At 33.0% G+C, this 18833-nt stretch overlaps 1 protein-coding gene across 11 annotated transcripts in view; it reads right to left on the bottom strand.

The window, feature by feature from the left end:
• LOC105224223 (uncharacterized) overlaps nt 1-18833 on the bottom strand; it is a 62603-nt gene that overhangs the window by 21879 nt on the left and 21891 nt on the right. For 2 of the 11 annotated variants that reach the window (XM_049456199.1, XM_049456202.1), the window contains exon 1: nt 7948-8628. The exons of 5 other annotated variants lie outside the window; for them this stretch is intronic. The gene's annotated coding sequence lies outside the window, so the exon portion shown is untranslated. Of the gene's footprint in view, nt 1-3287; nt 3389-6965; nt 7740-7947; nt 8629-18833 lie in introns of those variants that run through there. 4 more of the 11 variants (XM_049456193.1, XM_049456204.1, XM_049456196.1 and 1 more) reach the window with 4 other exon arrangements.

The following is an 18833-nucleotide window of genomic DNA, read 5'->3' as shown; positions in this document are numbered from 1 at the left end:
TATATGTATGTATGTATGTATGTACATATGCACTCATTATTAAAATGAGAATTTTTACTATCTATGTACACATTTATGTTTGAGCATGTGTATATTGCGGCAAATGTATGTATGTATGGCTTTTCAATTCCCAAAAAAATGTACCTACATACATAGGTCTTATGAATAATTTAGAAAATATATACATATATATTAACGCAAATGTATATAATGTGCTAAATTCAATTCTCAAAGCCTAAAACACACACATACATATATAAGCGACATAAAAATGTAAACGGTACATTGATTATACATTGCCATTGAGCATTAGTGCTAACTAACGGCGTCGGGGGTACAAAGTGCAGCCAATGGAGTATTGTTTTTTTTTTAATCTACGCCGATTTAACATACATATTTATTTTAGATAAGGCGATTTCGAATGCATTTAATGCAAATTCAAAACCAAACATAAATTCAGTAAAGAATCAACAAATTGAGTGGAATAGGTGAATTAATTGATTTTTACAGACAAAATTAAATATGTACACAAGGCAGCAACAACCAAACTGTTGCTAGGCCAGATACTCATAAATGAAAGAAAAGTTGTAAAGAGATAAAAACGTTCAAAAATAAAATCCATTATAGGCGCATCAAGCACCAACACCATAATATGTACTAACACAAGCACATGCACACATACATACATATGTACATATGCAGATAGAAGCCATTCAAGTGGCAGTGAATCATCAGCAAGCATTATTTTGCACGAAACAAGTGACAAGTGCGGAAAAAATGAGCAAGTCAAAAATAAAAACTAACAAAAACAAAAATTAGCTACAAAAGCCGCTAATAAGGCAATGAATTGAAGGTGAAAGAATTGTGCTAATATAGCGCTGGACTGTGTTTGTTAGCTGCAAACAATAGATGATAAAAAAATCTAAAATAAAATCAGAAATTAATTAAACATTTGCTATGCTAAGTGTATGCACTCGAAGCAGAAGTTCCATTATGGTTTGGCCTTTGTCAAAAATTGTGACGTCATTGCAGGCGAAAATAATGGAAACAAATGTTGTTATGTAAATAACAATTAAGAGACATGAGATAACAAACGTCATTTGGCAATGTCAAATGTGAAGCGCTCGAAAAATAATAAGAATAATAATAATAATGATAGGGGGGTATTAGAAAGGCAACCCTGGAACAAAAATATGTATGTTCTTTCAGCTAAAAATAAAAGAATGATTTTTTATGAAATACATGTGTTATCATATCTTCTGTTGTTTAGGGTATTCTACAATTTAACCGCGGTAACAACAAAAACATGTAGTATACAATATGCAATTATTATTGCCTATAGCATGTGATGACATGTGATTTCAGTTGTATATGATTACATGTGCATGTACTATATACTGATACATACATATGTACAAATTCTAACTAACACTAGTTTTCACTAACATTTTTTTTATAATTTAAGTAAAATGTGTGTGCAAATGTGCGACACAGGCAATTTTTTATTGTTTTTGAGCTTAAAGGAGAGAAAACGTACTTTCAGACTACTAACTGATGGAAGCTCTGGAGAAATAGTGGCTTTAAGAACTGTAATGAGTTCTTTTTGCATACAAGAATATTTGCGCTCTACAAATGAAGCAAAAAAGTGTAAACATCGAAAGCGAACACATTCACACAGGTTTAATGGATGCAAACTTAGAATTTGCAATGGATTTTAATTTTTTTTTTATTAAAAACAAATACAAAAAAAAAGAAATAAATAAAATAATTAATTTAAACACATATAACCAAAGAAAAAAAAGGTAAACTTAAAATTTTAAATTAAAAAAAATTAAATTGGAATTTTAAATTGATTTTCAGTATTAAAGATTTTAATTTTTTTTAATAAAGGGAACAAAAAAATTAAAAAGAAATACTAATAATAAAAAATTAAAAGAGAACAGTATTCTTATAAAGGAATAATTTTTATATTTAAAATTTTTTATTTAACCAAAGTTAAGTCTTTTACTGCTTCCTTTTCTTATTTTCTAACCATTTTATTTTAAAAATAATTACGTAATTATTTAATAAAAAATACTTTTTAACAGTAAAGTAGACAAAATAAAAAATAATGGAAAATTTATTGAAAGAAACATCTTTTCACTATGTGCTTCAATATTACATAAATATATATTTTTTTAAATAAAGGGAAGAAAAAATAAATAAAAAAAAATTAAAATACAAAATTAAACAAGAAAAATATTTGTATAACCAATAATATAAATAAAATTTTTTTACTTAACGAAATTCAAAGCAAATAAAGTTACATACTTATTTAAAATTAAAAATATTTTTACAGTAAAGTAGACAAAAGAAGAATTCATGGACACATTTTTAAAAGAAACTTCGTTTCTTTACTATCACATATCCATTTATGTTGCCTACATTACGGCGTGAATAAAAAAAAACAATCACATGAAATCGCTAAATTTAATTAAAAAAAAAAACACAGCTCTTGCAAAGAAATTATTTGTTAGGAAATTAAAAACTATTAGAATACAGAACTGGTTACTAACATTTTCAAATCTACACACACATAAACACATTAACACAATGAAAATTAGAATAGTATTTGCCGCTATGGGAATATTCTTTTGTAAGCTAATGTGTAAATGCCACGCCCACCGATGCACTCAACACTATCTTCAACATTGAAAGTCAAAGTTACTATGCACTATTTTATTGAGTTTTCAAACATTTAATTGGGTCACTGGGGGTGCACGTCGAGCAGCAGAAGCCACATGTGTGTGTGTGTGCCCACCAATCCGCCTGTCTTCACATACCGCTCCAACGCATATTTAACTGAACCTCCACCAAAAACAGAAAACAATAGTGATAACAAAAGTTGCAACAAAAATATATGTACGGTGGTTGGTGGCACGCCTCACGTCTAGTAGATTGGAAATAATATACGGTAAAGGTTTAAACGCCACCACGGGAAAGCACAAGTCCAAAACGGGTCACAACCCAATTTTACTAACTTAGCACTACTCTACTGTCAGTCATCAGCTGCTGCCAACAACTATGGCCGAAAGTGTGAAGAGCGGGAGCGCTAAGCTGATGAGTGAGTTCAAACGTGTGGGTTTTACACCCTACGACACTTGCACTTGCAGATTCGTCGACACATGGGCTTTTCACGAGCACACTTAAGTATGTAGTGTAAGGTATAACACTGACATATAAATACATATTTAGGTATGTGGGAAGGTGTAATATGTATAAAAGAGCGGTAAAAAAGCAAAACTCACGGCGTTTGTAAGCATATATCGGGAAAAAAGCTCTGTAACCACGAAAGTTTTCAGTAATGAAAACGAATGTACACAAAAAATCAAATTGCACCTCGCTTTCAAGCCTTTATGAATCACGAACACCACACGAAACACTGAAAGCAAATGCAAACGGCTGCAATTCAAGCGACAAGCCGCTGACGATGTAACGCGAACGAGTCACATACGCTCGTACGTACCTACGAATGCACGCGATGGCGACACAAAAGCAAACAACAAACATTTTGAAAATCATCTGCTCTTTGGAGATTGCAGCAGCGTTGCTTCGGAACTTCATGATACGGTTAGCATGTATGCGAGTAGCCTGTGGCTAGTAAAAGCAAAACTGAAGAAAAAAATTAACAAAAATACAATAACGAAAAACAAAACACAAAAGCGGAAACCAATTGCATTAGTTTTCCCTCATTTTTTGCTGCTGCTTCTCTTTATCACTGCATTGGCGCGCATAGCGCAAGCCGAGGAAGTCAAGCATCCAAACAGCTGTGCCCACAGCCAGGTAGCACAACCCGTGAGTATAGCACAATGTGCAAAAATGTGCTCGTGCTCGTGCATGATGCACAAATCAACAAATTCGCAGCTGCAACGACGACGGGCAGAGTTGCAAACGAACGAACTATGTTCGTACATACATATGTATATATTATATGCATATGGATAAGTTACCATTATGATAAATATACCAAAGGACTACCAAAATCGAGTGAAGCTGTGAGATATTGTCACAAACACATTCATGCACACATATTCATATGCAGCGTAAGTATATACATATGTAACAAAATACCTCCATACGAGCAAATTAACAGCATTTGTCCATATATACATATGTATGTATACTTATGCATAGTGTACTCACTATAGTAGGAAAACGTAGTGGAAACAACATTTGTAACTTGCTATGAGAGAGAGAGATGAAGAGAGTGAGTGCAAGCGTTAGAGCAAATGACGAGCTGCAAGCAAACAGCGAAAATATACAAGAAGTGGAAGTGAAAATGAAAACCGAAAAGGAAAATGAAGGCGATAAAAAATGAAAATGTAAAAAAATGCAAGGTAAGCCAGTCTCATGCAACAACTGTAGCACAACTATCCACATACACTTGTATAGGCAAGCAGTTTTGCTATCAGTGCGCAGCAGTGGCAACAACAACGCGCTACAAATCATTGCATGCACGTTGCTGCTAGTGCACATGTTTATCTATTCGTTTTCACAAGCTTTCACATACTCACACACACAACTAGAAGCGCGCACATATAATGCATTTATTTATTCGAGAAAATAACAATATTTTATATACTAGTTTGGTAGAGCAAGGGTAAATGGAATGACGTGACGTGATTTATACAGTGTTCCCACGACTTGCGATCCTAAGGCTGCACACATAGTGAAAGGAATAAGCGCGTATTAGACTGGTATAAGTCATTTGTCACTCAATTGGTTCACTTTTAGTCAGCTAATTTATAAGCAGGGTTGCAAACAATGTATTAAAGAGATGATTTGAATAATTAAATTAAAAAATTTTTTAAGTCCCGGAAATCTTATTTAAAATAAGTTATTAATCACAAAAATAGGAATAAAAATTAACATGAAATATTTACCCCTAAATACCGATTTGAAAAGGAAATGTTAACCAAATGTTAAAATACCAGGAAGACTGGCTACAGCAAATTTAAGTAACAAAATATATTAAATTTAATTTTTGTGACTCAGAATATTATACTGTTATATTTGAAAATAAAATCTTAATTAAAAAAAAAATTCAACAAAGTCTTGTTTACTTGGAATTAATTATTTTTTATGGTTTTAGGGGTAGAAATATTTTAATTTTTAATTTATACTACAAATTTGAAATTAAAAATTTATAAAATGAATATTTTATGCGCAAAATTGTGAACATTTTGGGTAAATAAATCAAAAGAAAAACGTTGCCTACATTTAGGGGCGAAAAAATAATTATAACGGGTTTTTATTAAAAGCAATTTTTGTTTTTAGCAAAAAAGAAAGATAATAAAAAATAACAAACCTTAAAATTGTACTGAAGATGTAATGTCAAATTATTATTTTGAAATAAAATTCAAAAATGAAATAAAAATAGAAAAATTTGTTCGAATCTCTAATTTAAAATCAAAAAATTATGATAATGATTTTTTACTTGATAATACGTATGGTGACGAATTTTTCGCTAACAAAATAATAACAATGGATGCATTTCACACACAGTACCATATAATAGAAATAGTAGATTGTATATTTCAATCAATATTTCAATAAATTTATAAGTATAATACTATATATTTACATAGCATACACTTACATAACAATTATTTGCATAAAAAAAACAATAATACATCATTACATCGAAAAGGTATGTGAACAAACATATCTAACGGCACTAACGTCACTTATCGGAAACGTAAGTGCTTACAGTCGATTATTTATGAGATAAACAAAAGCTTATCTTAAAATTAATTTTGCTTGTGGGAAATTTTGCACATATTACGTATGTATGTACATATGTATGTACGCGTACAAATATAAAGCACTTATGCGACAATGATTAGCAAATATTGACCAACTGATAATGTCTAATGCGAGCAAGCATTTAGAAGTGTATATAACATAACCTAGCAATTGAAAAACTGACAAGAACGGAAATTTGAGCAATAGAACAGCTGATGTGCTAATGAAATGCAAAAGCTACAGTATTCATTTTGCCGATTGCAAAAATGGAGTTTCATTTATGAGAAATTATGATTAGATGAATGAGCAGGAAAGCATGAATAAGTATAGGTGCATACTTGAGCCAAAACAAGTGTGACGACGGATGCAACGTGACGTATAAAATGAGCGATTGCAAATATTAGAGCTTAGATAAGCATAAAAAATGAAGTTTGTATGTAAACATACGAAAACAAGCCAAATGAAATTTAGATATTGCAAAAAACTAAAACAAAATCAAATGATAAAAGAGAGCAAAAGCAAATTTGGCGCACAAAAATCGAAGAGAGTGTTGTGCCATTGAAAGTGTGAGAGTAGCGCAACACACACAGCTGAGATTTTACCTATGCAAGCAGCGAGTGAATAGCGAAAAACCGAGTGTGAGCACAGTGAGGAAATTCGAATCAAAATGCAAACACTGTAGGAAGGTAGAATGCACACACACATACATATGTACATCAATTTGTAGCATACTGCACTGTAAGCCTATTGCCGTGTTGGTGTGCCGCCCGTCAACTGTTTTCGGCTTTGATTTTTGTGTTTTTCTTTTTCACGTTTAGTTTTTATTTAATTATTTTGAGCTGCACGAGCACCCAAGCGTACATACTTTCGCATATACATATATACATGTATGTAAGTATATACCAACAGAACACATGACAACGAGTGTTACGTCAAACAACAAAAATTAAACATAATTCGGTTAGCGGTTTTATACACGATGAACAGCAACAAAAATTACAACGGAAGTAAATATGATTTTACACTCACATGGTGGAATTATTACAATTGCTATTCCACAATTATGATTATTTGTTTATCGATTTAATTCCAATTAATTTATATACTATTAATAGGTATGTATATATGTATGTTGAGTATAGTATATTGTATCTACTTGCCATCATCAAAAGCTTACGTACTTTTATTCGTACATCATCGTTACGTTGTCGTTGTTATAGTCCATCAACTGAGCGTATTTTTGTCGTTCTTGTATCTGTATGTATGTATGACTGGAAATATGGGCGGGTATGCACGCGTCTGTTTGTGTAGGTATGTGTGTGTGTGAGTCAAAATTTCAGCTGATTGCGAGTTTTGCAAGTTGAAGTCTGATCGTTTTAAACAACTGCTCGCTAGCGCGCTCGTTGTGACTCGTAGAACGGTGTTTGTTATTGTTGTTACTTGGCCTAAAAACGTTGTGTGTTGATAGCGATGATGTCGTCGTCGTATCATATGTACATATGTACATACATATATTTAGTCGTTGTGGGTCGTATTCGTTTTGGTCGTAGATTTTCGCAGTTGAATAATTGAAATTCACAATTTTTTCAAATTTCATTAAATATTTAAATTATTTGTTAATGACATTATTTTTAAATTTATTTATGATTTAATAATTAATAATTATTATTTTTTTCAATGCATTTAGGTAGAAATTTTCAATTTATATGTTAATTTTTTAGTTTATGCTTTTCGGTTTGGGCACGCGTTTAGCTGTTATATATTTATTTTCGTATAATTATTACATAAAATTAGCACATTGCCGTTAAACGCGCGTTTCTTGCTGTTTTATTTAATTTTATTTTTACGCTTGCGTTCTGTTTGGCGCTCGTTACAGCTTTTCGCCGATTTTCCGCTTCGATTCTCCAATACTACGACTACAGGCAGCAGTTGTAGTTGTTGTGGCAGCGCGTTTTCTATTTTATTGATTTTCAAACATTTTTAGTTCATTAATTAGCACAGGGTCGACGGGGTTAGTAGTTAGTTTTTTTAAGTTAACGTAGGAAATAGAAAGAAAATTACAAAGAAAATAGTAAAGATAATTTTAGAAAGTAAAATAAAAAGCTTCAATACTTAGTTACAAAACAGAAAGAAGAATAAAATAAAGGAAAAATGATATCACACCTTTAAAACAAGCACGCTTCACCGAAAATAACACTAGAACCGTAGCAAAGAACGTTCCCAGAGCGACTATCGGCCACACGCTAGAACTCAACAAGCGAGCAAAATTAAAATTGTGCTCTTACGCTTCCGCAACGCAAGTGCTTTTATTTTGCCTATTTTTGTTTGCTTCTGCTCACTTTACAAAAAAGCTATTGTTTGTACTCAATTTTTCGCCAACATGTAGCTGCTATTTGAATTTAATTTTTTCCACTTGGTTCTATATTTCGAATATAAATCGTCCATATAATAATGGCGCACACAAATACACATACACAAATTTATCTAAACGCACTGTAAGCACAATCGGGCCAAATAAATAAACACCGTGAAAGCACACACACAAGACAAGTAGCTAGGAAAACACAATGTACGCTTAATTCGCGGCAACGTTGATTAAAACATACTCGGCCAGTATGTATGCAGTTCGTTTATCACTCGATAGTGGCTGATGACGGCAATGCAGACGACCGCGCGTATGCGTGTTTCCTTCAACACGGCGCGTAGCCCACTGACGGCTGATTGAACGCTGGAGCGCACACAAAGGGCTGTTATCAAACCGAAGAACTTTGCAAACGCCAAATGAAAGAAGTCGTAAGCGCGAAGATAAAATATGCTAAGTGGTTATCTATCAGAGTGCAAGCTGACACTAAACGATAGTTAGCATGAGATGATCTATTTTATTTGCGCACGGCGTTGGCGGGGCAGTAGCGGTCAGCGCGGCGGCCGTAGAGCAGGAAGCAGTGGATTTTCAGCAGCGGCAGCGACACATGCCACAAAATACCGACACACCTCATACTTTTGGTACCGCTGACTCACTCACACACACGCACAGAAGTAAGTATGTGTGAGTGCACGCGCCTGCCTTTAACTTGGTGTGACTGCATCATGCTCTTTCTCTCTCAGGCACACCTTCTACGCGCGTAATGTTCTAGTCGCTGCGCTGCTGACGTCGACGCCGCAAACACAAACTGTAAATGTGTTCCTAATCTGTGTAGGTGCGTTCGTGCATTTTCGGCCCATTCGCTGCGTCTTTTTTGCATGCACTTTCTTTGCACTAGATTGGGGGAAAAATGCAAGAAATTGCACTCTAGCCATCGTCACGAACGATGCACGAAGACGCACACGATTATGTTGACGCCACCGACTCGTGCACGGATAATTCAATATCCTGTAATACATATGCAATCGCATAGTGCGTGTATATCCGGACTCCGGAGCACAAGCAGGTAAGCGGGATATTGCATTGACATCGACACGAGCCACAAATCGTCGCCAATATCAACGCGGTTACCGAGTGCAACAACAATAAGAAACATCGTATACACATACAACACCAATCGATTGCCAAAAGGAAAACAGCTCGCTGCACGCGGTAAGTGGTAGGCAGAGTGAGCGAAACGCATACATACGAATACTTAAGGAGGCGAAGTTGTGTGCAAATAAAAAGTAAGAAAGAAAAGTAAAACAAAAAAAATGTAGACGGCAGACAGACGGTCAAGGTGGACAAATCTGCAAAACGGCGCGCTAAGTAATTGTGTGGGTGTGTGTGTGCGTATATGTTGTTGGTGTTGTGGGAAAATGTATAAGAACGCATTTTGTATGTGTGAGTGCCGAAAAACAAACAAGCCGGCATTTCAGCAATGTTATCAGGTAGCAATATTCGTGTTATTTAACAAACAAAGCGGAAAGAGTGGATATGCTGAGATTATAATATGGATGATTCTTTCACAAGCGAAGAAGACGTATATATGTACATATGTATATATGTATAATGTATGTAATATGTGTGACTGAGACTAACCGTATATTTGAATATCTGAATACCCCTGCGAATTATCCTTTGACACGGATATTACGGATATCCGGTTGCTACTCATTTATTCGGATCTAAGAAAAGTGGTCGTGGTTTCGGCTTTATCACTATTTTTCAAAATGTATAGATTGTTTTTCAAACATGTTATTATGCACTTATCAAAGTACAAATACACTAGTTATCATTTGCTTAAATATGACCGGCACTGACGAAAAACAAAAAACATTTTTTACATATTTTGATATTATTTTTTATCATCGCCTTCAAAATGGAAGACTGAAAACATGAAGTAGTTTTTTTTATCGATTCGGTTTGCGTTCATTATCATTACCATAGTTTTGGATGAATAATTATAGCCGAATATGCAAATTTTAGTTCCATGATTGTATCCTGATATTGTAATATTGGATTTATCTGAATAAATGGAAAAAAATTGAAGAATTCAACAGGCACACTCCACCCCTAAATAGTCGTGAGTTTGTTGAATTTATTACTAGAATTATTGAATCTACTAAATGTGGCTGGTTATGACGGTATTTCTACAATCATAATGAAAACTGTTTGCGTAAATATTCGAAAATTGTAAAGTGGCCCCTAGATGTATGCAACAGTTTTGTATGGTAATGTTATTAAAGACAATAATTATAATAAAAGTTTATTTAAAAATTAAATATAAATAAAATATAATAATATTCACAGTTATAGTAGATACTTAAAACGTTCAATAGGATTTTAAAAAACTACCACTACAAAACGCCTATTTTCAATCACCAACGGTATTACAAATATTTTTCAAACCTAATTTCATGGGTTTTTTTTTCATGCAAAGCCAACATTATGGAGAACTTAGTTCCTGGATATCTTCCAAATATAAACAAAAATCGATTTGATGGCATCGAAATAAATTTTTTTGTGATAGTTTGGGTAACATACAGCAAAGAAATTAATACAATTCGAAATATAGGGCTCAGCAAAAATTATTCGATGAATATCACATATGCTGTTAACAAAGTGTAACATGTACTATTCGGCAAATTTCATAAGTCAAGAATACGAGTACAGCGAACTGTCTATGAATTTACAAAATATAAAAGACCACTTTAAAAACCTCGAATAAAGAGAAAAAATAAATTAAAAATATTAATAAAGTAAGAGAGTTGGGGCTAACCGAAACAAAAATCAAAATCTATAGTATTTCTGGCCACGCATTTAACAACCAATTAGCATGACTGCGATCTCCTTCAAAAATCATACGAACTTAGACCATTCCTTAAATGGTTTGTAAAAATTATTATGGTAAATTGATCATTCAACAAATTGATCCAATACGTTCTCTCAAGTTCAAGGACACCACCACTGCCTTGGTATACAACAATTTGTTTGTTACCATAGTTAATAGCAACACATTTATTTTAATTATCCACTAACACTAATATACACGTAGTATTTACTTCTAATCGAAGTTACAGTCTGGGATAGACTTTATAATTGAGGAACCCTTCATTAAATGCTTGTAAATTAACTGCAAATAGGCTGTGTAGAAATATATTCGTAAGTAGATGCATACGTACATAAGTGATAATTATGAAATAATCAGCCATAGAAGGCAAACATTTATTGAAATGATTTATTTACACAAAGCAAAGTTTATTGTGTGGCGCCTACTTTTCACCACAAATCAGTTTGTAAGCAAGTAATGAAGTGGATAGTCTTTCAAAGCGGAAAATGTACACAAATACATATACACATATACTTCATAGTATATATGCATGTATACTCGTACATACAGTTCTACGTCGACAATGTGTCTAAACGGTTATTTTCGAAGCATGAGTCTTTGGACTATATTGTAAGCAATTATTTTTGTTGAACTTACAGAATATTTATATAACTTTTCGACTTTACCAGTTTACCGTGACATATTCTAAAGAATTGTTACAACATTAATATCCTATTCCTTACGTAATTATGTACATAGTTAATGGTAATTATAGAAAAAAAGGAAATTAGCTTTTCTTTACCAATAATTTCAAATAATAAAACAACAAGAAAAAACGTTAACTTAAGTTACACCGAAGCTGGAATACCCTTCCCCTTCGATATCTCAAAACCATAGGGAATAGTTAAGACGGGCTAATTTTACCAAGCTGTTAAATATACATACATATGTACATATTAATGTATATGCTATATAGGGTCTCTTTCGGCTGTCAAATTTTATATAAAACCGTAATAGTGGTCTAATATCAATGTATAATTAAATGTAAAACAAATAAGCGTTGGTTAACGAGTAATAACTGTACTCACGAGAGTTTAAACGAGTATATATATAGTATGTGTACGAAGTAATTATGCTTGATAAGCTCATACTTTAAACAAATTATTTTATACGAGTACATAAACACATATGCAAGCCCGAGTACATATGCATGTATATGTGTACGTCTGTATGCATGATGTTATTTATTGCCGTAGTAATTTCATAGTTGCAGTGACTATCGATACGATGCGATGGTCGCTGTCGTTGTTGCCGTCATCGTCAAGGTCGTTCGCGGTTTCTCATTCGAGTTTCAGTTTTCAGAGCTATGTATAAATGTGCGTATGTATGTATGTATGTATATGCCAGCATATTTATCTCTACTCTCTTTCCACATACTATAACTACGCATATTTGTACTTTCCCCAGTGGAAGTTTTTACATGGTTGGCTTACATTAAAAGCTTTTCATATGCATACATATGTACGCATATTTTATAAATGTAAACATATGCATGTAATTATATGTATGTAATTACAGTATAAATTCGTTATTACAAATTAAAAGGGTATTTTCAAAGAGTCTTTGTATCTCGAATTGGTTTGAAATTTTAAATAGAAAATAGTAAGGTTAGAAGTTCAATTAATTTTCTTGCACTCATTTCACAAATGTCAACAAATAGTTGAAAATAAGTGTCAGCAAATTTTAATGCAGAAATAAAATACTTTGGACATCCATCGATTGTTCCTTTAAGGTGCTGGTTAAGATTCATGTCCAATAATGGTTTTTGACGCATGTCCTCAATAATAATGATGTCACCAAATACCCAAACATCGTTGCAGTGTGCTAATGGATGTGAATAGGAGGGTGAAACTTCTGAACCATTTCCTTTTTCTAAAAATGAACTCAGCGATTGAAAACAAGATCAAGTTAAGAATGATAAACTATTTGTTATCTTTTTGGATGTGGAAGGATATTGTTTTAGTGGTATTTGTAAAAATATCCAAAAGCTGGTAAACTGTCAGACTCTAAGAGCAAATTTGAGTATCAAGTTGACTATATCGGTAATCATCTGGATAAATTTTCGGATAATTTTGGAAATTATAGTGAAAAACAGAGTGAGAGAGAGAGAAATAGAGAGACTGAGAGAGAGAGAGATAGATAGGTTCACCGACGATTAAAGATATGGCAGAATGCTAGAAAAATTTTTGAGATCATCATATGATGGCCGATAACTGTGAGTCCTTACTAAAATACTGTCAACTGTAAAATTATAAAAGAAATGCTCATTAAAGGAGTTTTGTTGGAATATAACATACGTTTTCAACATTTTTCTCTCTGCTTACTTGAATATATTCTTGTTTTTCAAAACAAAACCGACATTATAAATAAATCTGTTATTTTGTTTTATGTGTTCTGAGTTTTATAATCCAAGAAGAAAATGATATTGCCTTTGATTTATTGATTATCGTATTTGTTGCAGTAGCATAAAAGAAAATCCAAATAGTATTAACATAGAATTGCCAGGAACCTTATGATACTTCTGTACTTGTACTCAGTTTATTTTAGCCATACACACCGAGTACATACTGTATTTACATACGTTACCGGGTTTTCCAATAGGAATGATATGATTTCTAAGTGTTGTTTCGGATATTTTTTAAATGTAATGATCATGGTATTGGCCTGGTGGAATGATCGGTCCGTACTCCTTTGAAATGAAACTGCTGACACAGTTAATGTCAATGGAGAGCGGTATAGATCGATGATATCCAACTTTTTATGGCCGCAATTAGAAGAAGTTGATCTTAACAAGATCTGGTTTTAACAAGATGATACTACGTACCATTTAGCACGTGAAACAGCCGAATTATTGAAAGAAAAGTGGGAGATTCGATTATTTCAAGAAATTATGACATTGAATGGCCTTCAAGAAGTTGTGATTTAAAACCATTATATGTACTACTTTTTATGGAGTTATGTGAAGTCATTGGTCTTTGGCAATAAACCAGGCTCTCTCCAAGCTTTAGAGTCAATACAGAGTATGCTATTCATGACATACGACTTGATTTAGTATTCGAAGTTCTGTTCATCGAATTCGTTTCTGTAAAAAAAATCGTGGAGGCCATTGAATGATGTTATATTCAAACTTAATTGCATCGATTGTTCTTCACATTAAATAAAAAAAAAATTGAAGTTCTTTAACAATTAGTCTTTTTTTTTAAGAAACCACATCACTCCTATTGGATAACCCTGTATAAGTATACCAACATCTCACACTTATGTACACTTATAACTTAAGTGAAGCCAACAAATCTTTTAATGAAGGTAAACTCGTTTGTTGTGTGGATTGTGAGAAAACACACAAATAATAATGAAAGCAAAATAGAGAGAAAAACTGTAAATCAAATATTAAAAGCGCTGATCGAGCGTGAAATATAGGTACACACACATTCACTGTGTACATGTACATACATATATAAAGTGGCAAATATAATTTGTACTTCTGCCATCAAACAATTTTATTCTAAAATAGACCGGAGGCAAACAAATTGAGTGGGTGGGTGCTGAGTATCTTATACTAGACATATGCATGTATGTATGTACATAAATGCTTTGAAGAATGAAAATATAAAACTTGTGTAAGTATATTTTAGGTGTGTATGCGGGTACAAAATATCAACCAAATTTTAAGAAAGCAAGTGATCATTATTTAGTAAGTAAGGGTAATTTGTATATTGGTTTTGGAACTACTATAGTGTGCCCGGATTATCAAAGAGTGGACATACATACATATATGTATGTACATATGTATGTACGTATGCTTATGCATTTTAGTGGATACGTATTTACATCAACTATTAGGGTGTTCGATAATTAAATTTTTCTTAGCAAAAGTAAAAAAATTGAGTAAATGAAGAGAAATAAGCAAAATTCGTGGTTTATTTTATGTAAAACGGCTCCCTGATCATGAAGGTCGATAACATCAATGGTAGGGGAAGCTTGAAACTATTCTTTAGGTGTTGTTATGGGTTTTCTTATGTTAGCTTAACTTTATTTCAAACTGCTTTTGCTGATTTAATTAATCTCAATAAGAAAGTTAGAACTAATGGTAAGGTAAATCCAGAAATTGAGTGGCAATATCAGAAAGGCTCTGCTAAGGGCTGTAATTGTAGGAACAGAAAATTCCTAGGTGACTAAGGAGTTGAAAGACAATTGATTTCGAATTATGGGCACAAAAACAGGACTAGACTAGTTAGCGGTTTCAACAATGAGCGGTTTTTTTTTTCAAATTTTTAAAGGAAATATTTAGCGTGAATTTAAAAATCAGATTTTTTATACATTTAAAAATAAAATTTAAATTAGTTTATCTTTAAACGCATGCCAGTGCCATAGTAAAATGCCAATTTTTTATGTGATCAAAAATCGATTTTTGACGGACCAAAAGATTTAAATATTGGTGAAAATTCATTATTTTTAAACACCGCCACTTTTTCAACTTTTGGTTTTTTCGAATGTAGATCATTGTGAAGACAATATCTTCTGGTAAAAATTTTATTGTTTAGGCTGTTTGTTTACTCTAGTAAGAGCGGAGTTTAGGGCGGAATAACTGCTACAGTGGGGGACATTTTTTAGAATCGGTTGTAACTCCAAAAATATATAATTATTTTTAAAATATTTATTATTTTAGCCTTAAAATATAATAAACCGAAATTGCGTTTTTTTACTGCCACAATAAGGTTATTAATGATTATTTAACAAAATGTATGCAAATCTAATCAACAGTAAAAAATACTTGACTCTTACGTCTAAACTTTTTTGTACTAAGCTTCACTATTTCAGGCATTACAATAGAATTGAAAAATCTATTTAAATGTTAGGCAAACTCGAGACATTAAAGTAATTACATTTTTCCTCATATATTAATGTATATTTTTACAGATATTAATAATACACATATATTTTTAAAGTTAAATGATGACAACTAACTTGTAAAATGAGGCAATCATTAAAATAAATCGCCACAATCCACTTAAAATAGTGCGACCGGCAATCAAAATCTCTTCTCAACCCTAATGTAAAATTCATCGGCATGCAACAGATAATAGCCAAGTCGAAAGAACATTTACAAAAACATTAGCTAGCCAAACGAGAGAAACAAATGTCTGCGCACACATACATACAATATACATAGATATTTGTTAGTGTGAACCGAAAACCATGGCGGCATTTAAACGCGGGTAACTCTGCAGGTCAACAATGCCGACTAGGGTACTGCTATATTAGAGGCACGAAGTGCACGTGTGCCTACATTATGTACGAACGACTAAATCCCTTTGCGCGATGTTTAAGAGAAAAAGGCGCAAAGTACTTCATAAGCAAATAAACAAACAATGGCAAAAGTAGGACTATAGAAATGTGGCCTTGAACACAGATTAGACTAGTGTGCATAGACACAAAGGACAGCGTCGACAACACGAGACACGAAAAATCAAATGCACATAAATCATAAAATAGCGCCTGCAAATACAACTAAATACAAAAACTAAAAAAAAAATTTAGCTAGTATCGGCGATAGTAGAACGCCTACCAATACCAAAAGTGTATAGATGTGCATACCTAAACTAAAAATATTGATGCATAAGTGGTGTCATCAGCTGTGAAAACGGTAAACTTTTAGCACATCTTCCAGCGAATGTGTGCACAAAAGGACGAGGATTAAAAATTAGTTCGTGGAAAAAATTGCGGCTTAATTTTAACGTCGCCAGCGGTGAGCGTTGCGCGGTAAAAACCCAATGCGGACAATGGAAAAGGGAAAATTTTATAATACTTATATTTTGAGTCTCTATAGTATTTCTTCGATGCAAAGTACAAAATTTTTAAAATGTGTTGATACAGTTTTATTCTAATCTTCTTTCTAATAACAACAAACTTAAAAAATCCATTAATTAATATAAAACTACAAATTTATGGAATAAAAACTCAAATATTGTGTTGACAAAAGTCTACATACAGTACAAAAATATCTTAGTTCAGTGCGAAAAACTGTAAAAAATGCTAGTTATTAAGACGTTTTAGTATTTAGTTGGGTCCCCATTGGTATCTATAACTGCTTGAAGACGCCGTGGCATTGATTCTGCTAAATTTGTCAACGCTGCAAATGTAATGCTGTTCCAAGGTCCCAATATGCGCTCTTAGAGTAGAGCAGAGCTAGAAATTTGGTTCTTTCTAATTCTACGCTCCAAAATCCCCCATACATGTTCAATAATATTCATATTTGGACTTTGAGGTGGTGTATTTAATTCACTTGGAGTATAATAATGCAACCAATCCTTGACAATTTGCGCCGCATGCATCGGATCGTTATCTTGTTGAAATATCCAACCGGAACCGAGCCCTAAATTATCCACCAAAGGCCTCAAATTATGTTCCAACAGAGACTAAGTATAAGTACCGTCCATTTCACCTTCAATAAAGTCCAACTTTCTAACTCCAGAGGCCGCAACAGCTCCCCAAACCATTACGCTGCCGCCATCGAGCTTCACAATTATACTACGTTCTTCGGTTCAAGCGTGGCGTTAGTTTTCCTTTAAATTTTAGCCCTTTCTTCACTTCCAAAAAGGGTGAATTTAGAATCATCTGTAAATGAAACTTTTTTCCAAAAATCCATTTCCTTTTCTTTGTGTTTTTTGGCGAACTTTAAACGAAGCTTCCGGTTTTTTCAGAAATAAAAGGTTTCTTCCGTGGTGTTCTACTGTGGAATCCGTTATCGTTTAGAGTTTTTTTTTATTGTTTTTGGTTGGATACTCATTTTTGATGTACTTACTACGCGTTCGCTATATTTGGAGCATTTACTTTTGGATTTTGGTCTACTTCGTTGGGAATCAGGCTGACGTCTCTACGAGATTGTTTTTTTGGGCGTCCACTGCGCGGTTTATTTTCGTTGGAACCATTATTTTTAAAGTTTTTTAGAATTGTCTGTACTGTTGCTCGACTCAAGTTAAAAATTTTAGAAATTTCACCATATGATTTTTTTTCTTTTCTTTCTTTTATCACCAAATTTCTTACATCAATTGACATTTCATTTCGCGGAGCCATTATAGCTATTGAAATGTTTAAACCACAACTAAATTCAATAAATATCAAACAATAAACATATTGAAATAAAAGAAAAAGGCTAACGTTACCTTACTGTTAATATTGCAATGTACAAAGTAGGAGATTAGAACTGTATGTAGACTTTTGTCAAAGCAATTTTTGAGTTTTTCTTCCATAAATTTGTTGTTTTATGTTAAATAATGATTTTTTTTAGTTAATTGTGGAAAAAATTGCGGCTTAATTTTAACGTCGCCAGCGGTGAGCGTTGCGCGGTAAAAACCCAATGCGGACAATGGAAAAGGGAAAATTTTATTATACTTATATTTTGAGTGTATCCAGTATTTAGCTGCGCTGCAAAGTTAAAATTTTCACGGTGCGCTAATCGCAGATTTACTACTAATCCACCGTCCCAAGCACACCTTTTGCATTATTTGATCCTTGAAGAAATATTACTTGTGTTCTTAACAAAACAAAAGCGCATTATATCAACACCAAACTGCATTATTTTAAGGTTATAACTTACTAGTTTCTTAATTTGTCAGCATTTTGGCTCAACAGGTCTATTAACCTGAGATCATATCAAATCATTGTGAGCTTAAGGAGCGGCAATAAATTTACAGCAATTAAAGTCGCAAATCAATGTTTTTATTGTTTAGCAAAGCATTTTAGATTATTAAG

The sequence above is a fragment of the Bactrocera dorsalis genome, chromosome 4 (assembly GCF_023373825.1).
Source record: "Bactrocera dorsalis isolate Fly_Bdor chromosome 4, ASM2337382v1, whole genome shotgun sequence".
In the NCBI taxonomy this organism is placed as follows: Eukaryota; Metazoa; Arthropoda; class Insecta; order Diptera; family Tephritidae; genus Bactrocera; species Bactrocera dorsalis.
Note: the sequence above shows the minus strand (reverse complement) of the source record. Positions and strands in the feature narration are given on the sequence as shown.